This window comes from Argiope bruennichi, chromosome 1 (assembly GCF_947563725.1).
Source record: "Argiope bruennichi chromosome 1, qqArgBrue1.1, whole genome shotgun sequence".
NCBI lineage: Eukaryota > Metazoa > Arthropoda > Arachnida > Araneae > Araneidae > Argiope > Argiope bruennichi.
Window position 1 is genome coordinate 115,699,210 of NC_079151.1, and position 20,608 is coordinate 115,719,817.

At 31.7% G+C, this 20,608-nt stretch overlaps 1 protein-coding gene across 1 annotated transcript in view; it reads right to left on the reverse strand.

The window, feature by feature from the left end:
* Positions 1-20,608, reverse strand: part of LOC129969329 (alkaline phosphatase, tissue-nonspecific isozyme-like) — a 475,680-nt gene that overhangs the window by 95,823 nt on the left and 359,249 nt on the right. The gene's annotated exons all lie outside the window — the stretch shown is intronic.

The window sequence follows — 20,608 nt, forward strand, 5'->3', positions numbered from 1 at the left end:
CCAAATATAACACGACAGATTCAGTAAAAATGTTAAAGTCACGCCAAAAATTAATATTTTGTAATTAATGTTGGCCAACGCCATGTAAGGCTTTCGCTGAAAAAAATGACAAGTTTATTAAAGAGTATGCAGTAAAGTTCTGAGGAGAATACACTTGTTGGTTCTTTGTATATATTCCCTTTACGAAATAGTAAAAGTCATAAGAATTCAAATAAAAGAATCAAATATACCCAATTTTCTCATCAGTCGTATATATCTATTAAATATCATTATATTCTATTTTAAGGGAAATATGTTATTAAATCAGCAGAAAGAAATTCTCAATTTAACAGTTGGAATTTTCCAGATATAAAACGCAATCAAAAGGATTTTTTTTTTTCAAAAATAATCCCAATTAATAAATAAAAAAATTACACTTAAGTTAACCACTTCCAAATCTTTACGAAAGTCATTTGTGAGTTTTGCAAGAAATAAAAGCAGATAATAAAATTTTACATATAAAAGACCAAAAGTTAATCCCTAATTTTCTTGTTGAACTAACGACCTACTTACAAAAATGAAAAAAGCATTTTCTTCGACAATGTTTCCAAATGCATGAATAAATTCTTTAAAAGCCTCATCAAAGAAATTCGTTTCAAGGCATTTAGTTAATTGCAACACATTTAAATAATCTTGGCCAATTTAATGTCAGTTGGAACGCATTTTAGATATTTGACTCGAAAAGGCTTTAAAAGCTGTTCTCGTGATAAAACGAACTAATTATCTTTATAGAAAATTAGCACCATAACGCCTCGAGTATTTTGCGTTTAGAGGTGCACGAAATAAAGTTTTTCTTCAGATTATCCCCAGAATGAGAATTCCATGTTTTCTCACTTCCGCCATCTTTCTCCATTAAGCGGCGGTTTCTTCAGCAAATTACAGAACATGTTAACGATTTCGGAGCATCTCACAAATGAGTGGTTAGTAGTAGTAAGTGGTAAAATAGAATCTTGCATTTGCTGGCATTCGTTGTTGATGTGCTTAATGATTATATAGAAATGATTTGAGTAGAAAAACAAAGAAATTTAATCTTTTCCTTAGTTTTTTTTATAATTTTAATCTTGTACCCGGAATGTAGGCTTTATGACTGATAAAATAATAATTATTTCTCTCACCCAAGAAACTTAAATTCAAATACTAGTACTCGTTTGGATCCGGATACTTGTTCACTCTATTATAGATATTCCGTTCAGAGGAATAAGTAAGTGGGTATTCAAAAGACGATCCGGTTTAGAGAAGTAACAAGTACTTTAAAGATAGGACTAATATTGCAGGTCAGAGGGCTAAGCATATAGTTATTCAAAAAATGTTCACTTAGAGGGTTATTTATCATAATGGGAATTTAAAAGATGTTCAGATTATAGAATTCGCATTTACTTTAACTGTCAGGATAATTTTACTGTCAGAGAATTAAATAAAGTGATATTTAAAAGATGTTCTGTTAGATATTTGATATTTTGCCCTCTATAATATTCAATATTTCCTTCAGAGAGTTAAGTAAGCGGTTATTCAAAATATATTTCAGATGGAAGGTTAACCTGTATTTTAGCCAACATAATAACCGAACTGCCCAATGATAAAATAATATTAAATAAAGAGTAAAGAACATTTAATATTAAGTGGTTAGATTATATTTTTGCTGTCAGAATCATTTCTGTCGATTATTTAGCTATCAGAAAGATGATTACCATTTTCTTAGAGAGTTGAGTCAATGGGCAATCAAAATAAGGTATGTACCGATAAAAGAACTAGTACATTCTTTATCCAGGATAATGATTGCCAGAAGTAAGTGAACAGGTATTCAAAAGATATCCCAATTAGATAGTTAATGTCCATTTAAATTTAATATTTGAAATTCCATTCTAAAATTTAATTATACTAGTACAACAGTGATATGAGAAATAAAATTATCCTTGCATTATTTTTGTTTTCATCCACAACAGAATATGTAAATAATATGAATCAAACACATATAAAATACGACTGAATTTGTATTTTTTGTCTAATTCAAATGCTTTGGCCTCCCATTGTTTCATTCTATTAATACCAGTATTTCTGTACTTTAACCTTTTGCTCTGTCTGTTCCTTAACCTTCTATTCCTGTTCTTTCCTGTCTTATCCTAATTTTTTTTTTTTCATTTACTCTTTCGTAGCACAAATTAAGATGCGTTTGGGAAAAAGGTTTAAATTTGATAGGAAAATCAACAACAACATATAAATACAAATGTTCATGTATTCATTAAATATTTAATTATTTTCTTAATTAAAAAAATGTTCAATCATTTTCCATTTAAATTCAGATCATATTGCCATTTAGGCTCAATCAAATATTTTTCCAATATAAATGTAAACCTGAAACACATACCAAATCATATTATGCCGGCAATCCCAAAAAGCATTACAGAAAAGAAAAGATTTATACGAAGACCATGTAGCTATTGGAGAAATATCGACATGAGTATTTATGATTTCTACATCCGTTTCTTACTTTTCATATATAAATATAGAGTAAGTATTGTAATCGTCAAAAAACTCGACATTTTTACAAATCTTCACTTTTCAGACCTCTATGAGTCCAAACAACAAATTTTTGGTCTTAGGTCTATCGGTCAATCTCGTCTGTGAAAATGATAACTCCAAACAGCTTTGAATCAGACGGCAGAAATTTTGGTATTTGAAATTACGACCAAATTTGCGGATTTCTATTAAATTTTGGGCGAAATTCATTTACAAGAAGTTTGTCTATCTGGTTCTTAGTACGAGTGAACCCGATAACAATAAAATACAAAAAGCTAAGTAGATAAAATTTGATATATAGATTTAACATTTAAAATATCGAATTTTGTATCAAACGGTTGACCATCTGTCGGTCTGTACTTTAGAATGCATCCAAATTCAATAAATCATAAACGCACTGAATTAAATGATTGAAATTGTAATGTTTTGTGCCAATGTTTCGGCCAATAAAACGTTGTCCAAAATACATATTTGGCGATAAAATGCCAGATTCATGTCAACGATCTATATTTCGTAATTATCACTAGCACCTTTCGATCATTACCACCTTTCGTAACTAATTAACCCATGATTCGTGGCTTTATCCCAGGTCCCCAATTTTAAACGGAGGAAGAGGAATAAGACTTATATTGGAGATATATATATATATATTTCAGTCAATATCTATATTGCAACGATCTATATTTCAGTCAATATCTCTTATATTAAATAGACAATTTCGGGTAGATCACTCCTGCGAGTTTCTGCATGGTTTTTTGAAAGCTTTGCTTGCTTGCGCTCCACACTTTCTGTACATCTCATTATCAAGTCTTCATATTTAATTGAGGAAAGAGTCTGAGGGAAGTCAACCAACTGACTCTCCGACCCGTCACGAAGGCACACGGATTTAAACCATAAGGCTGAATGACCGGACCGCCGCAACAGCAACACTGGCTGGAACTGTGGTTGAGTCCTAAGGGCCATCACCGGCCACGGTACAACCCTCCCCGAAGGAAGTACGTCTCGTCATCGATGGGAGGAGTCAGATCCCCCACCTATTTGTGCATCCTCCAGGGTGACGATATCCAACCACCATGCCGGAAGCATCTCATCCTCATTTCTCGGTGCCCCCCGGGGGTCAAGAGTCTAAGGGAAGTCAACCAACTTACTCTCCGATCCGCCACAAAGGCACACGGATTTAAACCATAAAGCTTAATGACCGGACCGCCGCAACAGCAACACTGGTGGGAACTGTGGTTGAGTCCTAAGGGCCGTCACCGGCCACGGTACAACCCTCCCCGAAGGAAGTACGTCCCGTCATCGATGGGAGGAGCCAGATCCCCCACCTATTAGTGTACCCTCCATGGTGGCGAGATCCAACCACCATGCCGGAAGCATCTCATCCTCATTTGGAGGTGCCCCCCGGGGGGGGGTCTAAGGGAAGTCAGCTTCAAATTATTCTTTGTGCAAGTGAGAGCAGATTTTGCCTTTTGGGCTAGAGAAAACTGGCAAGAGAAACTTAAATAATACAATGTCCATAAATAAGCAGAAGATACAGTGACGTCTTTTATGTCACATACTTAATCGTCTTCATTATTATTTTTTCTTATGACATATTCAAAATATTTTTAATATACGGAAAAGATTCATGTATGTATTTGAATTATGCTGTATTATTGTCCTGGAACTCAATTTACCTGGTTCGGCATCGATAGAGTTCTTCTAAAATAACCTCTTCCACAGATGGATTTTCACTGTTTCTGTTGAATTTATTTTTATAGATTCCAGTCATTATTTTTTAAACTATAGTTTTAAACTTTCTTAGAGCTAAGAAAAAACTGATCTATAACAGATGGCGACTTTATATTAATTTGTATTAGTTATTTCTAAAAATAATTCGTTTTATTATAAATTCATTTATTATTTATTTCATTAAAATATTATATATAATTTTATATTCTTAGAAATAACATGCATATAAATGAAAAGGATATCTAAAAATGTTCATAATATTTTCTTTGTGCTTGAGAGTTAATGCGCAGATAAATAAATGCATTGATAAATTCCTTCTATATTTAAAATATTTTGTAAATTTTCTAATTTTAAAAAGGAATGAAACATTATCTTTAAATACATAGCATGCATGATTGTTAAAAAGTGCATCAAATAGTACATTACTATCACAAAAATACATTTGATTACTTACTTCAAGTACTTATTCTAAAACAGAATAAGAAATGAATATAGATCTGTCAGGATATAAACAAAGTTCCCAAATAGAAATTAGTGAATTTATTTATAGCTTTTAGATAGAAGTATTTTTAATTAAATCTCTTATTATTAATTTGTTTTTATTTGGGAGATATAATTTTCCAGAACCTGTGTAATGACAAGATGTGACTGATTATGCTTAATCCAAATGAGATACTTAAAAAAAAAGCTTTTTTTTTTTGTTCAATTTTCCGAATTTTTTTAGAAACAAAGGATCGAATTATCATACTTCCATAATGAATAAAATACTATAAATAATCTTTATTGTTTTAGAAAATATTTAGAAGAATGCTTAGAAGCGCCATATTCAGCATTCTTATTAAGGAGTCACTTAACAATAATTACTTTAAAGAAAAGAGCTTATTGATATGGATTCATGTACTTTTGTAAGAAGGGACCGTATCACCTCAATCCAAATAAAATCCATGAAAAAGATTTTTTTTTTTTCAATTTTTTGAAACTTTTTCAATTAACAAAGGATCGAATGATCAAAATTCCATAATATAATGAATAAAATAAGTATGAATCGTTTTATAAAATATAATGAATAAAATAATAAAATGAATATAATGAATAAAATAAGTATGAATCGTTTTATAAAATATAATGAATAAAATAATAAAATGAATATAATGAATAAAGTATGAATCGATTTATAAAATATAATGAATAAAATAATAAAATGAATATAATGAATAAAGTATGAATCGTTTTATAAAATATAATGAATAAAATAATAAAATGAATATAATGAATAAAATAAGTATGAATCGTTTTATAAAATATTTTTGAAGAATGCTTGGTATCGTCATATACAGCACTCCAGTTAATGATATGGACTCCAGTCCTTTGGTAAGAAGGAACCATATGATCGCAATCCAATAAAATCAACAACAAAAAAAAAAGATTTTAAAAAAATTGAAACTTTTTCAATCAATAAAAAATCAAAGTATCAAAATTCCATAATACATTGAATAAAATTCGTATCAATAATATTTATTGTCTTAGAAAATATTTAGAAGAATGCTTAGATTCCCCATATGCCGTACTGTTATTAAATCATTAAGTAATCCCTTAACAATACTTTCTTTAAAGACAAGAGCTTAATGATATGGACTCGAGTCCTTTTTTAAGAAGGGAACGTATCATTGCAATCCAAATGAAATCCATACAAAAAAATCAATTTTTCCAAACTTTTTCAATCAACAAAGGATCACACTATCGGAATTCCACAATATATTGAATAAAATAGGTATGAATATTCTTCATTGCTTTTGAAAATATTTTGAAAAATGTTTAGAATCGCCATATGGAGCACTGTTATTAAAGAATCACTTAATAGCAATTACTTTAAAGACAAGAGCTTAATGATATGGATTCATGCACTTTTATGAAAAAGAGATCATATCGTTGGATTTATCTAAAAATAATCTTTAACAGTCAATAAATATAATCGTAAAATGAGGTGAAAAAAAGGGAAAAAAGGAATGCTATTGATTCAGCCTTTCTTTACCAAGAGTAGACTAAGTACCAATCAATGAGACAGATTACCTAGCATTAGTTACCTGAGTGCAGAAGACAACCATCGAAGAAAATGATACCATGATTAAAACGCCCCATTTCAGGAACGACGCTCCATTTTTTCAGGTTCCGCTCATCAGTGGCCAAGAGGAACCATTTTTTTCCTCTCATTCCTTAATGTGAAGGAGTGACAATATCGTATAACTGACAAACAGGATCACGAAGAATAGCTTTCTGGGATTTATAACCGAGTCATTTATATCCGAGCAAGATCTTTTGTGGTCTCATTGCCCAAATCCATAAAGTAAATTATCCGTCCCCATTCCCTCTTGTTCTCACCTTCCAGCCGAAAACCACTTATAATTATTCATGGTGGAACCATCTCACTTGCATAAATAACGCGGTTTGCCTTGCTGACACTTTTAAAAGCCACAAAATCAGTTCAAACTGGAACGCTCCCTTTCCTTTCAGCACCCCCCTCCCTTTCGAATATTAAGTAACCCTCCCTTTCTCCAAATTTACAGTTCCAGACTTTTCTTCCAAAGTGGCGAAATTGAATCGTCTTTCGACGGTCGATTGTTACATGGAAGGGGAGAGTTGAAAGGGGTGAGTTCCAGGGAAGGCTTTCTCCAAACTGCAAGGTGACAAATTGCCGAGGAAGGTGTCTAGTGAACGGAACAACAAAAGAAACCTAATTCGAAGCCGCTTCGCCCCCCCCTCCCCCCGTGTCTCTGGCACCCTATTTTCCTTTCCTCCCTCCACCCCAAGTGCCGAGGAAAGCAGTTTCAAAACTGGTTGTTAATTTAGGGAGAAGCCTTGGATTGCAATGTTGCTGCTGCTCATTTGGGATGTGAGTAGTTGGTAGTGAAGGGTTCTGAACTGGCGGGACATGTGGTGCGAAAGATGACACAGGTTTTCTTGCAATCGACATACGTCGAAATTGGGTTTTGAGTTCCGTCAAGCAGAAGATAAAGTTGGGATTTTTTGCTGACTGGTTTAGAAAGAATTTGGGACGAGGCTATATATTTTTTTCGGAATAATCAGAAACTTGTGGGTAGTTAAACAAAGCAGAGTTATTTCCGATGACTTGGGAGAATAACGCGTGAAAACTCGAGATCATTTTGATACCTTTCTTTTGCACAGAAAAGAAAGGTTACGATCTAATTTGTACTATATAATTTGTTTTGTTTAAAATTATTAATATATATATATATATATATATATATATATATATATATATATATATAAATTCATTGGTCAGAATTATTAAAACAATATTTCTAGAAAAAAAAAACTGAAAAAAAAAAAACATTGATTTTTAAACAACTTTTTAACATTTAGTATGTATTTAAATTTTAAAAAACAAGATTCCATCGGCAATGATTAAAATTTCAATGTTGCAAAAAGCTGTCTTAATGTTGTCACATATGTCTTCTAAACTTTGAAATCAATAGTAGTCCAAACCAAGCAATAACTTCAAAACAAACAAACAATCCCTAATTATGATTGTTTTTGTTATTATTATGAATATGTAGTCTCAGAATTGCCGGAAAATTTGGAAATACATTAGCATTCTAAAAGACACAACACAATACTGAAAATAGTTTTAAAATTTCCTTTACTCAAAGATTATTGACAAGAAAAGTCATTGGAGTGATTTAAAACTGCCAGAATATTAACCGCTTAACTGTTTTGACCGAGTGCCATACGTGCATCGATTTATCGAATTTTGATAGTTGTAAGCAAAAAATAAACCATTCATAACGATTATAATTCATTATTAAAATTACTTCGAATACATAGATAAATCAAGTATTCAATGGATTTCCATTTGAATCAAAATAAGAAAATATTCCCAAAATAGAAGGTGTCATCTTATTAGATAGAAAAGCAAATAAAACAGTTAAGGGGCAAATCAAATTCTTATTACTATCTAAGTTAAGATTTGTGGCGTCTTAAGTGACACAATTTGTATATGCTTTGAAAAAAAATTTTTTTAATGTTTTAGAATCAGATACTCATATCCGGCCAAACAATCAATAGATACAGAACATACAGATCGCACTTTTGCTTGTTTTGTATTCTAATGAACAAAGGTAAATGATAAGAAAGGGGAAGGTATTTGACGATAAAAGAAGGGTGTGGAAAAAAGACGGCAATAAAGACTCACTTACGCAATTCAGTAGCACCTGTGACAAATATTGTATTTCTGTTAGATAAGCACGTCACCATTATTATCTAGTGAGGAAACTAGACTTCATTATCTTACATGATCAGTAGCTTTTAGCAACATACAAAGTTTAAATGCCTTGAGAATGAGGAACATTTCAACACATCTCTTGAAATCGTGACTGTAATTGTGACATTAGTACGACAGCAATAATCTGCTGTACTACAGAATTTCTATAGGTTAGTGTTAGTATGAATAAAGAGAAACTGCCATCATTTAAGTGTTATAGTTAATAGTGTTTGGAAATTAATTATTGAAAAAGAATATAAAAATCATTAATTTTACAAAATTTGTTATTAAATTACATATTGATGATTAATAATGTAATTAATATTATACTATAAATTAATTAATTTATTAAAAACAAAATCTTCTTAGATAGAATTAAAGAAGTTATATTTCGTGCGACTGTATTCTGTATCATGTGCCTTCGACAAAATTCCTAGCATTTTTTTTGATAGTTGAAAAATATTTCATGACCCTGATTTGTTTAGATTCTAAATATAACAATTCAGGTCAAAATTTTAATATCTTTTTTCAAAAAGAATGACTGCATTAACTTCTACTTCTTATTTCAATTTTATCAAGTCTGTGACAGCCGCATTTCTGGAAGAAAAATTGTTTGTTAAATATAAAACAAATCGAAAAAATATGTGTATTTCGTATCAATTTATGGTATATAGATTTCTCACCCTGAAAGCAAATATCAGAAATATATTTTAAACACCTTCAGAAAATGAAGGCAAAATACTCTGCTGACGGATACAAGCTGACGAATTGTGTATCTGCTTGTCTGTATCCGCATTTGGTATGCGCATTCTTGCAAAGCACTCATACCTGCATATTATCTTCATATTTATTATAATAATTTTTGTGATAATGGTTTAAATAAGAAAGAGAAGCAAAAAGTCACAGAAAAAACATCATCCGATGTATATTCAAACGAGTAATAGAAAAAAATTGCGTCTGAAAATGTGTGAATTTATATATTTTCTCACGTTATAAATATTGTATTAAATTTACTATAACTAGAACATTCTTATTGATTTTGTAAAACTCTCTAATGATTTTGTAAAATACTTCACTTTTTCTTGAATCTTAAAAAGCAATTCTCAATAACTGAGCTTAAATATAAAATGTTACAGAATAGAGTTATCTTCATAATTGGAGAAAAGTCTAGTTTTACAAATAATTGGTAACACTTTCTAAGCATCCATCATAGGAAATGAATATTAGTTGGACCTCATTTTCCGGCACATTCCAGTTTAATTCCTCGGTCCCCATTCACTTGCGGACATCACATCCGACATCCATCTATTCACTACAGATTCCATTCAACTTCCTTACCCTTCAATCCCACCATCATTCGTTTTGTCAAGGCAACAATCTTCCTCCGTCAAACCTCCATAATATTCAGGTGGTTCACCATCCCCCTTCCCAAATCGATACACTTCATCATGCCACATAACGTGAACTCCCAGGATCCTCGTTTATATGTTACGGGGATCAGGATGCAAGTTGCGGAGCAGGCCACCCCGCCTCTTCAATAACTTCCGATTTGACATCTAGTGGTACACCCGACAAGTTGCTAAGGCAGTGGACATTGGGAATTAACACCCCTCAACAGTATGCCTCCCCCTAAACCCTCCTTTCCGACAGAGGAAAATTGGAATCATCTGTTAATATTGGGTGCGAAATGAGAAAGTGAAGGTATTCTAACTAAAGGGAACTAGCATGGTAGATTCAGTTTCGCTTAATACAGTTGATGTCTTCTAAACTTTGAAATCAATAGTAGTCCAAACCAAGCAATAACTTCAAAACAAACAAACAATCCCTAATTATGATTGTTTTTGTTATTATTATGAATATGTAGTCTCAGAATTGCCGGAAAATTTGGAAATACATTAGCATTCTAAAAGACACAACACAATACTGAAAATAGTTTTAAAATTTCCTTTACTCAAAGATTATTGACAAGAAAAGTCATTGGAGTGATTTAAAACTGCCAGAATATTAACCGCTTAACTGTTTTGACCGAGTGCCATACGTGCATCGATTTATCGAATTTTGATAGTTGTAAGCAAAAAATAAACCATTCATAACGATTATAATTCATTATTAAAATTACTTCGAATACATAGATAAATCAAGTATTCAATGGATTTCCATTTGAATCAAAATAAGAAAATATTCCCAAAATAGAAGGTGTCATCTTATTAGATAGAAAAGCAAATAAAACAGTTAAGGGGCAAATCAAATTCTTATTACTATCTAAGTTAAGATTTGTGGCGTCTTAAGTGACACAATTTGTATATGCTTTGAAAAAAATTTTTTTTAATGTTTTAGAATCAGATACTCATATCCGGCCAAACAATCAATAGATACAGAACATACAGATCGCACTTTTGCTTGTTTTGTATTCTAATGAACAAAGGTAAATGATAAGAAAGGGGAAGGTATTTGACGATAAAAGAAGGGTGTGGAAAAAAGACGGCAATAAAGACTCACTTACGCAATTCAGTAGCACCTGTGACAAATATTGTATTTCTGTTAGATAAGCACGTCACCATTATTATCTAGTGAGGAAACTAGACTTCATTATCTTACATGATCAGTAGCTTTTAGCAACATACAAAGTTTAAATGCCTTGAGAATGAGGAACATTTCAACACATCTCTTGAAATCGTGACTGTAATTGTGACATTAGTACGACAGCAATAATCTGCTGTACTACAGAATTTCTATAGGTTAGTGTTAGTATGAATAAAGAGAAACTGCCATCATTTAAGTGTTATAGTTAATAGTGTTTGGAAATTAATTATTGAAAAAGAATATAAAAATCATTAATTTTACAAAATTTGTTATTAAATTACATATTGATGATTAATAATGTAATTAATATTATACTATAAATTAATTAATTTATTAAAAACAAAATCTTCTTAGATAGAATTAAAGAAGTTATATTTCGTGCGACTGTATTCTGTATCATGTGCCTTCGACAAAATTCCTAGCATTTTTTTTGATAGTTGAAAAATATTTCATGACCCTGATTTGTTTAGATTCTAAATATAACAATTCAGGTCAAAATTTTAATATCTTTTTTCAAAAAGAATGACTGCATTAACTTCTACTTCTTATTTCAATTTTATCAAGTCTGTGACAGCCGCATTTCTGGAAGAAAAATTGTTTGTTAAATATAAAACAAATCGAAAAAATATGTGTATTTCGTATCAATTTATGGTATATAGATTTCTCACCCTGAAAGCAAATATCAGAAATATATTTTAAACACCTTCAGAAAATGAAGGCAAAATACTCTGCTGACGGATACAAGCTGACGAATTGTGTATCTGCTTGTCTGTATCCGCATTTGGTATGCGCATTCTTGCAAAGCACTCATACCTGCATATTATCTTCATATTTATTATAATAATTTTTGTGATAATGGTTTAAATAAGAAAGAGAAGCAAAAAGTCACAGAAAAAACATCATCCGATGTATATTCAAACGAGTAATAGAAAAAAATTGCGTCTGAAAATGTGTGAATTTATATATTTTCTCACGTTATAAATATTGTATTAAATTTACTATAACTAGAACATTCTTATTGATTTTGTAAAACTCTCTAATGATTTTGTAAAATACTTCACTTTTTCTTGAATCTTAAAAAGCAATTCTCAATAACTGAGCTTAAATATAAAATGTTACAGAATAGAGTTATCTTCATAATTGGAGAAAAGTCTAGTTTTACAAATAATTGGTAACACTTTCTAAGCATCCATCATAGGAAATGAATATTAGTTGGACCTCATTTTCCGGCACATTCCAGTTTAATTCCTCGGTCCCCATTCACTTGCGGACATCACATCCGACATCCATCTATTCACTACAGATTCCATTCAACTTCCTTACCCTTCAATCCCACCATCATTCGTTTTGTCAAGGCAACAATCTTCCTCCGTCAAACCTCCATAATATTCAGGTGGTTCACCATCCCCCTTCCCAAATCGATACACTTCATCATGCCACATAACGTGAACTCCCAGGATCCTCGTTTATATATTACGGGGATCAGGATGCAAGTTGCGGAGCAGGCCACCCCGCCTCTTCAATAACTTCCGATTTGACATCTAGTGGTACACCCAACAAGTTGCTAAGGCAGTGGACATTGGGAATTAACACCCCTCAACAGTATGCCTCCCCCTAAACCCTCCTTTCCGACAGAGGAAAATTGGAATCATCTGTTAATATTGGGTGCGAAATGAGAAAGTGAAGGTATTCTAACTAAAGGGAACTAGCATGGTAGATTCAGTTTCGCTTAATACAGTTGATGTCTTCTAAACTTTGAAATCAATAGTAGTCCAAACCAAGCAATAACTTCAAAACAAACAAACAATCCCTAATTATGATTGTTTTTGTTATTATTATGAATATGTAGTCTCAGAATTGCCGGAAAATTTGGAAATACATTAGCATTCTAAAAGACACAACACAATACTGAAAATAGTTTTAAAATTTCCTTTACTCAAAGATTATTGACAAGAAAAGTCATTGGAGTGATTTAAAACTGCCAGAATATTAACCGCTTAACTGTTTTGACCGAGTGCCATACGTGCATCGATTTATCGAATTTTGATAGTTGTAAGCAAAAAATAAACCATTCATAACGATTATAATTCATTATTAAAATTACTTCGAATACATAGATAAATCAAGTATTCAATGGATTTCCATTTGAATCAAAATAAGAAAATATTCCCAAAATAGAAGGTGTCATCTTATTAGATAGAAAAGCAAATAAAACAGTTAAGGGGCAAATCAAATTCTTATTACTATCTAAGTTAAGATTTGTGGCGTCTTAAGTGACACAATTTGTATATGCTTTGAAAAAAAATTTTTTTAATGTTTTAGAATCAGATACTCATATCCGGCCAAACAATCAATAGATACAGAACATACAGATCGCACTTTTGCTTGTTTTGTATTCTAATGAACAAAGGTAAATGATAAGAAAGGGGAAGGTATTTGACGATAAAAGAAGGGTGTGGAAAAAAGACGGCAATAAAGACTCACTTACGCAATTCAGTAGCACCTGTGACAAATATTGTATTTCTGTTAGATAAGCACGTCACCATTATTATCTAGTGAGGAAACTAGACTTCATTATCTTACATGATCAGTAGCTTTTAGCAACATACAAAGTTTAAATGCCTTGAGAATGAGGAACATTTCAACACATCTCTTGAAATCGTGACTGTAATTGTGACATTAGTACGACAGCAATAATCTGCTGTACTACAGAATTTCTATAGGTTAGTGTTAGTATGAATAAAGAGAAACTGCCATCATTTAAGTGTTATAGTTAATAGTGTTTGGAAATTAATTATTGAAAAAGAATATAAAAATCATTAATTTTACAAAATTTGTTATTAAATTACATATTGATGATTAATAATGTAATTAATATTATACTATAAATTAATTAATTTATTAAAAACAAAATCTTCTTAGATAGAATTAAAGAAGTTATATTTCGTGCGACTGTATTCTGTATCATGTGCCTTCGACAAAATTCCTAGCATTTTTTTTGATAGTTGAAAAATATTTCATGACCCTGATTTGTTTAGATTCTAAATATAACAATTCAGGTCAAAATTTTAATATCTTTTTTCAAAAAGAATGACTGCATTAACTTCTACTTCTTATTTCAATTTTATCAAGTCTGTGACAGCCGCATTTCTGGAAGAAAAATTGTTTGTTAAATATAAAACAAATCGAAAAAATATGTGTATTTCGTATCAATTTATGGTATATAGATTTCTCACCCTGAAAGCAAATATCAGAAATATATTTTAAACACCTTCAGAAAATGAAGGCAAAATACTCTGCTGACGGATACAAGCTGACGAATTGTGTATCTGCTTGTCTGTATCCGCATTTGGTATGCGCATTCTTGCAAAGCACTCATACCTGCATATTATCTTCATATTTATTATAATAATTTTTGTGATAATGGTTTAAATAAGAAAGAGAAGCAAAAAGTCACAGAAAAAACATCATCCGATGTATATTCAAACGAGTAATAGAAAAAAATTGCGTCTGAAAATGTGTGAATTTATATATTTTCTCACGTTATAAATATTGTATTAAATTTACTATAACTAGAACATTCTTATTGATTTTGTAAAACTCTCTAATGATTTTGTAAAATACTTCACTTTTTCTTGAATCTTAAAAAGCAATTCTCAATAACTGAGCTTAAATATAAAATGTTACAGAATAGAGTTATCTTCATAATTGGAGAAAAGTCTAGTTTTACAAATAATTGGTAACACTTTCTAAGCATCCATCATAGGAAATGAATATTAGTTGGACCTCATTTTCCGGCACATTCCAGTTTAATTCCTCGGTCCCCATTCACTTGCGGACATCACATCCGACATCCATCTATTCACTACAGATTCCATTCAACTTCCTTACCCTTCAATCCCACCATCATTCGTTTTGTCAAGGCAACAATCTTCCTCCGTCAAACCTCCGGAATATTCAGGTGGTTCACCATCCCCCTTCCCAAATCGATACACTTCATCATGCCACATAACGTGAACTCCCAGGATCCTCGTTTATATATTACGGGGATCAGGATGCAAGTTGCGGAGCAGGCCACCCCGCCTCTTCAATAACTTCCGATTTGACATCTAGTGGTACACCCGACAAGTTGCTAAGGCAGTGGACATTGGGAATTAACACCCCTCAACAGTATGCCTCCCCCTAAACCCTCCTTTCCGACAGAGGAAAATTGGAATCATCTGTTAATATTGGGTGCGAAATGAGAAAGTGAAGGTATTCTAACTAAAGGGAACTAGCATGGTAGATTCAGTTTCGCTTAATACAGTTGATGTATGTAAACGAAGACTCACATTTAAAATTAACCTTGCCGCACTAAAGTAAAGGTATCTAGTAAATAATATATTTTGCTTTATACTGTTGATTATTTTGTTTGCAAAATACTTCCCCTATCTAACAAATTTAAGAATAATCGTGGTACAATGGTATAATCATGTACACTTAATCATCCGAATTTTTGAAATATTGTATAAAGCTGCTTATCTTTATCCATCAAAATTTTCTTCGGAAATACTAATTTTATTAAATTTTAATAAAAATCTGGCATGCTGTTAATTGATCTTTATATCCCCTTCACATTTTTTTTATATATATAGTATTTTACAATGCGAGTGACATTCAACGCTCTCTGATCTAGAAATCTAACTTAATGTTTTAGAACATTGAGACGCCCATAATTACTAGTCTGTGAGCTTCTTTCACTTTTAATTTTAATGAAAAATATTTGCCATTCCAGCTTCAGAACTGCTATGTCGAGAGCTCGATACCTGTTCATTTACTCGTCACGTCATGCTAAAATATAGGAATTCAGAAAGTAATGCGTATATTACAAATAATTTTCGAAATATTCACAAAAATTGCAAATATTCCACATTCGATTTGCAACGCTTACTTTTTGAGGGATCGTATATCAATTTTATTTCGTATTTGTATATTCATTCTTCACAAAGCACGAGCTTTAATGGCCACTATAATAACGGCTAGTAGTTGGCTAAATTTTAAATTTATTTTCAAATCAATCGATTTTAATGTAACAGGAATTTTGATTCCCTTTAAAAAAAATTCCCACTGAGACGGTGTAATATTTGATTGCAGGGCTCTTTACTGGCAGTTATCGTTTGCAAGTATATGAAATAAAAATCCAAGGAAATCCTTTTCATTCCTTACCATTTAATAAATCAATTACGACTAAAATAAGAAAATTAATTAAAACCTATTATTTGTAACTTTGCACCAATGGTTAAGAGTTCAGTATTCATTCATAAATTACTTTAATTAGATGGTGGATACTTTCAAAATATATTTAAAATGATTTCCACAGACTAACGAAATTTCTTCTCTTTGCAGTTGCATTTATGTAAAAAAGAAAAAAAAAATTCTAACTTCTAGATCTAAAATATAATGTGCATGATAATGTGATGTGCTCAATCCGTTTGTATTTGTTGCTTCGTTTCTTACGGCACTTGCCATGGACAAGCCCGCTGTTCGAATATAGCCGATTTAAGCTTGAGTAGGAGCGCCTTCTTTTTCGATAGTAGCGCCATCTAAGGCCAAGAGAACGACACGTCACAATCCTTTATATGGGACGGATTTCATTCACGCATTTCATTCACAGATCGCAATTTAGACCTGAATCAGAGAACGATCACCCCTTATCCAGTAACCCAGTGGTATTGAATCAGAGAAGGATCACTCCTGATCCAGTACCCCCAGTGGTATTACTCTCGACATGGAAGACTTTGCGACCACGCCAGATTTATTCTCACGTCAGCCACCAAGCACGCGGGGAATCTTCGGCCAGCGGGGTTCGAACTCCCAACCTAAGGGACACGAATCCAACGCTCTACCAACCAAACTATCCCGCATTTGCTTGTATTTATTTGTCTTGATCGCGTAATAGAAAAATGTACATCTCTGTCATTATTATAGAAATCATTTTATTCCTTATGCTTTAATGAGAGGTTTTTGCAAGATCTATCACCCAATTTATAGACAACATGTCAATCTATAAATATTAACTTGTAAAAAAAGGTCTTAAAAGTATCATTTAAAGTAACTAACTCTCGATTTTAAACTCTAAAGTTTTACCGATACAATAAAATATGTGTCAGATAAGTTTCTTCGTTTATTACATTCATTCTAATATTCCATTTAAATCTCATCCCCTCGACTAATTCAATTAAAATTTCAGTAAAGAATAGTTTAGGTATCATAATTAATCTAATCATGTTCTAATAGAACTGGAATTTTATATGTAAGATATATAAGTCTAAGGATTATAATCGCACAGAATTTCATCCAATTAGCTATTTTTTGTATTTATTATGTTCAAACAGATTTAGGAAGTAAAATAAACTCATTTAGACTGTTCCATTTAAAACTTCATTCAAATTAAGGATTTTCATTTTAAAAAAACATGTCGCACATTTCATCCTTTAAAGAAAATTTTCTGTCTTTTTTTTAGTTAGCTGCTCGCAGACAGATAAATGCAATTAAAAAAAAACGGATTCAAAATAGCTGGAAATCTGAAGATTCTCTGAAATCTAGAGATAAAATTATTTGAAGACAGTAGCCATTTGTCCCGTTTAATTCGTGTATACATATAAAAAAATATTTATTCCAAATATTGCTTCATCACTATAAATCTTAATCTCATGCAGTTTTATAACTAAATAAGTCGGATTTCATCCTACTCATTAACTTTCACTTTAGTAATACTTTCGTAAATTCAAATTTTAATCTTACAGTATCAACAGAAGAAATCATTAAATACTTAACATTTACTTAGAGCATGAAATAACAGCAATATTGTTTAACTCTAACCGGAAATCATGCTTGTAATATTTTGCTCTATTATATCCAAAAAAAAAAAAAAAATCTTTAACCTTTTCGTTTTATTCTCCCTATAATTGGTAGACATCGATTCTCGTAACCAATGACATTTGAATTTGTTTTGTTAGTACTGTTTCCAATATTTAATGAAAATTATTATTCCATCTCTTAGTAAATATCTATATATCACTTGACGATTTGACGGTGACATAAAAAAGGAAAAATAAAGTTTTAATTAACATAAAATTAATTGCAAATGAGTTTAAAATAATATTATCTGTTTATTTAACTTTTAGATAAACCGCTTCAGGAAACATTGATAAAGCTTTCCGCTTTCCGCTTTATTTACTTTTTTTTTTTTAAAGCAGCGGAAAAGGACCCCGGTGGCCTGGTGGTAAGAATTCGGCTTCCGAACCGGAGTGTTTCAGGTTCCTGGCCCGATTTCACTGAAGAACCGTCTTGTAAGTGGGTCTGGTGCACGTTAAATCCATCGGGGCCAAACGTCCTTCTGTTGGTGTGTTGTAGAAGTTTAGGGAGGAGAGTATCAGATCTGTTGCCGTCCTCGTCATCTGACCTCGGTTCAGAATTACAAGGTCCAGCCCAAAATAGCCCTAGCGTTGCTTTAAAAATGGGACGTTAATATAACTAAACAAACTCGTCTCTCGTCTAACAATCGTCTCAATACATAATTAATGCACATGTTTAACCCTATGTTGTTTTTTTAAAAATGGTAATTAGATATCCAACGATATCAAATGAAGAAAAAAATACGAAGAAAGACCGTGCGAGAATCTGCTATCTGAAAAGAAAAGCTGATCATGAAGCTCCTACGTGGGCAGCTGAATCAATATTTAGATATTGGAGATATGAACTAATAATGCTCTTATTAAATGCTTTGGGTTTTGAATTGGAAGTAAGCCGATCTATAAATGCTGTCATCATGGAAAAATTGAGCTTCCAATGTTGAACGAATGGCTAGTGGAATTAAAAAAACTGAGTACATCGAGTGTAGTAACAGGCAACGTCGGAGTTGGCGAGCGAAAGCGTTTAGGGAGTGAAGCCCCTTTGTTTATAATAATAAAATATTCCTCTGAAATAACAAATCTCCTATCCTATCAACAATCGTTTCCGCCTGAAAATAAAATTGCTTTATTTTAATAAACACCAACCGTTTCATTGGCTAACTTTCATTTTTATGATATTCACATCTCACCAATCAACGATTTTTTTTTAAAAAAGTAGGTTGAACAACGTATTTCATTCATCATAAAAATGAGGATGCATGTGAATTTCCCAGGATTTTTTGGAAATTCCTGTGAATGAAAAAGGTAAAAAAACTCTTATTTTGCTATTAAAAAGCTGAGATTAAATGAATGGACGGTCATTGATGGATTGGCTCTTTTTGGGCGGAGTTTTTCGGTACGGAATTTGATACATATATACAAAAAGGCCTACTGAATTGAATTATTAAAAAATCTTGATTTCTGTTATAAAAAATCTTCGAGTTAATTAATTATGTTAATTAATTCGATCAGTCAGCCTTATCTATCTCAACAGACCTGTTTCTTCAAACTATTTCCATCGACATCAATTTTGTGGATGAGATGCTAAATAACAAAATTACATAGGCGCTCCATTTTTTTCGATGACTACACCAAAAACAAACAACAGAAGATGAAACAATACCAATGCCTATAAAGAAATAATATCAATGCCTAATGAAATAGTAATATCAATGCCTAATTAATTCGATTAATCAGCCTTATCTATCTCAACAGACCTGTTTCTTCAAACCATTTCTATCGACATCAATTTTGTGAAGATGCGATGCTAAATAACAAAATTACATAGGCGCTCCATTTTTTTCGATGACTACACCAAAAACAAACAACAGAAGATGAAACAATATCAATGCCTATTTAGAAATAATATCAATGCCTAAAAAAATAGTAATATCAATGCCTAATTAATTCGATTAATCAGCATTATCTATCTCAACAGACCTGTTTCTTCAAACTATTTCCATCGACATCAATTTTGTGGATGAGATGCTAAATAACAAAATTACATAGGCGCTCCATTTTTTTCGATGACTACACCAAAAACAAACAACAGAAGATGAAACAATATCAATGCCTATTTCGAAATAATATCAATGCCTAAAAAAATAGTAATATCAATGCCTAATTAATTCGATTAATCAGCCTTATATATCTCAACAGACCTGTTTCTTCAAACTATTTCTATCGACATCAATTTTGTGGATGAGATGCTAAATAACAAAATTACATAGGCGCTCCATTTTTTTCGATGACTGCACCAAAAACAAGCAAGAGAAGATTAAACAATACCAATGCCTATAAAGAAATAATATCAATGCCTAATGAAATAGTAATATCAATGCCTCATTAATTCGATTAATCAGCCTTATATATCTCAACAGACCTGTTTCTTCAAACTATTTCCATCGACATCAATTTTGTGGATGAGATGCTAAATAACAAAATTACATAGGCGCTCCATTTTTTTCGATGACTACACCAAAAACAAACAACAGAAGATGAAACAATATCAATGCCTATTTAGAAA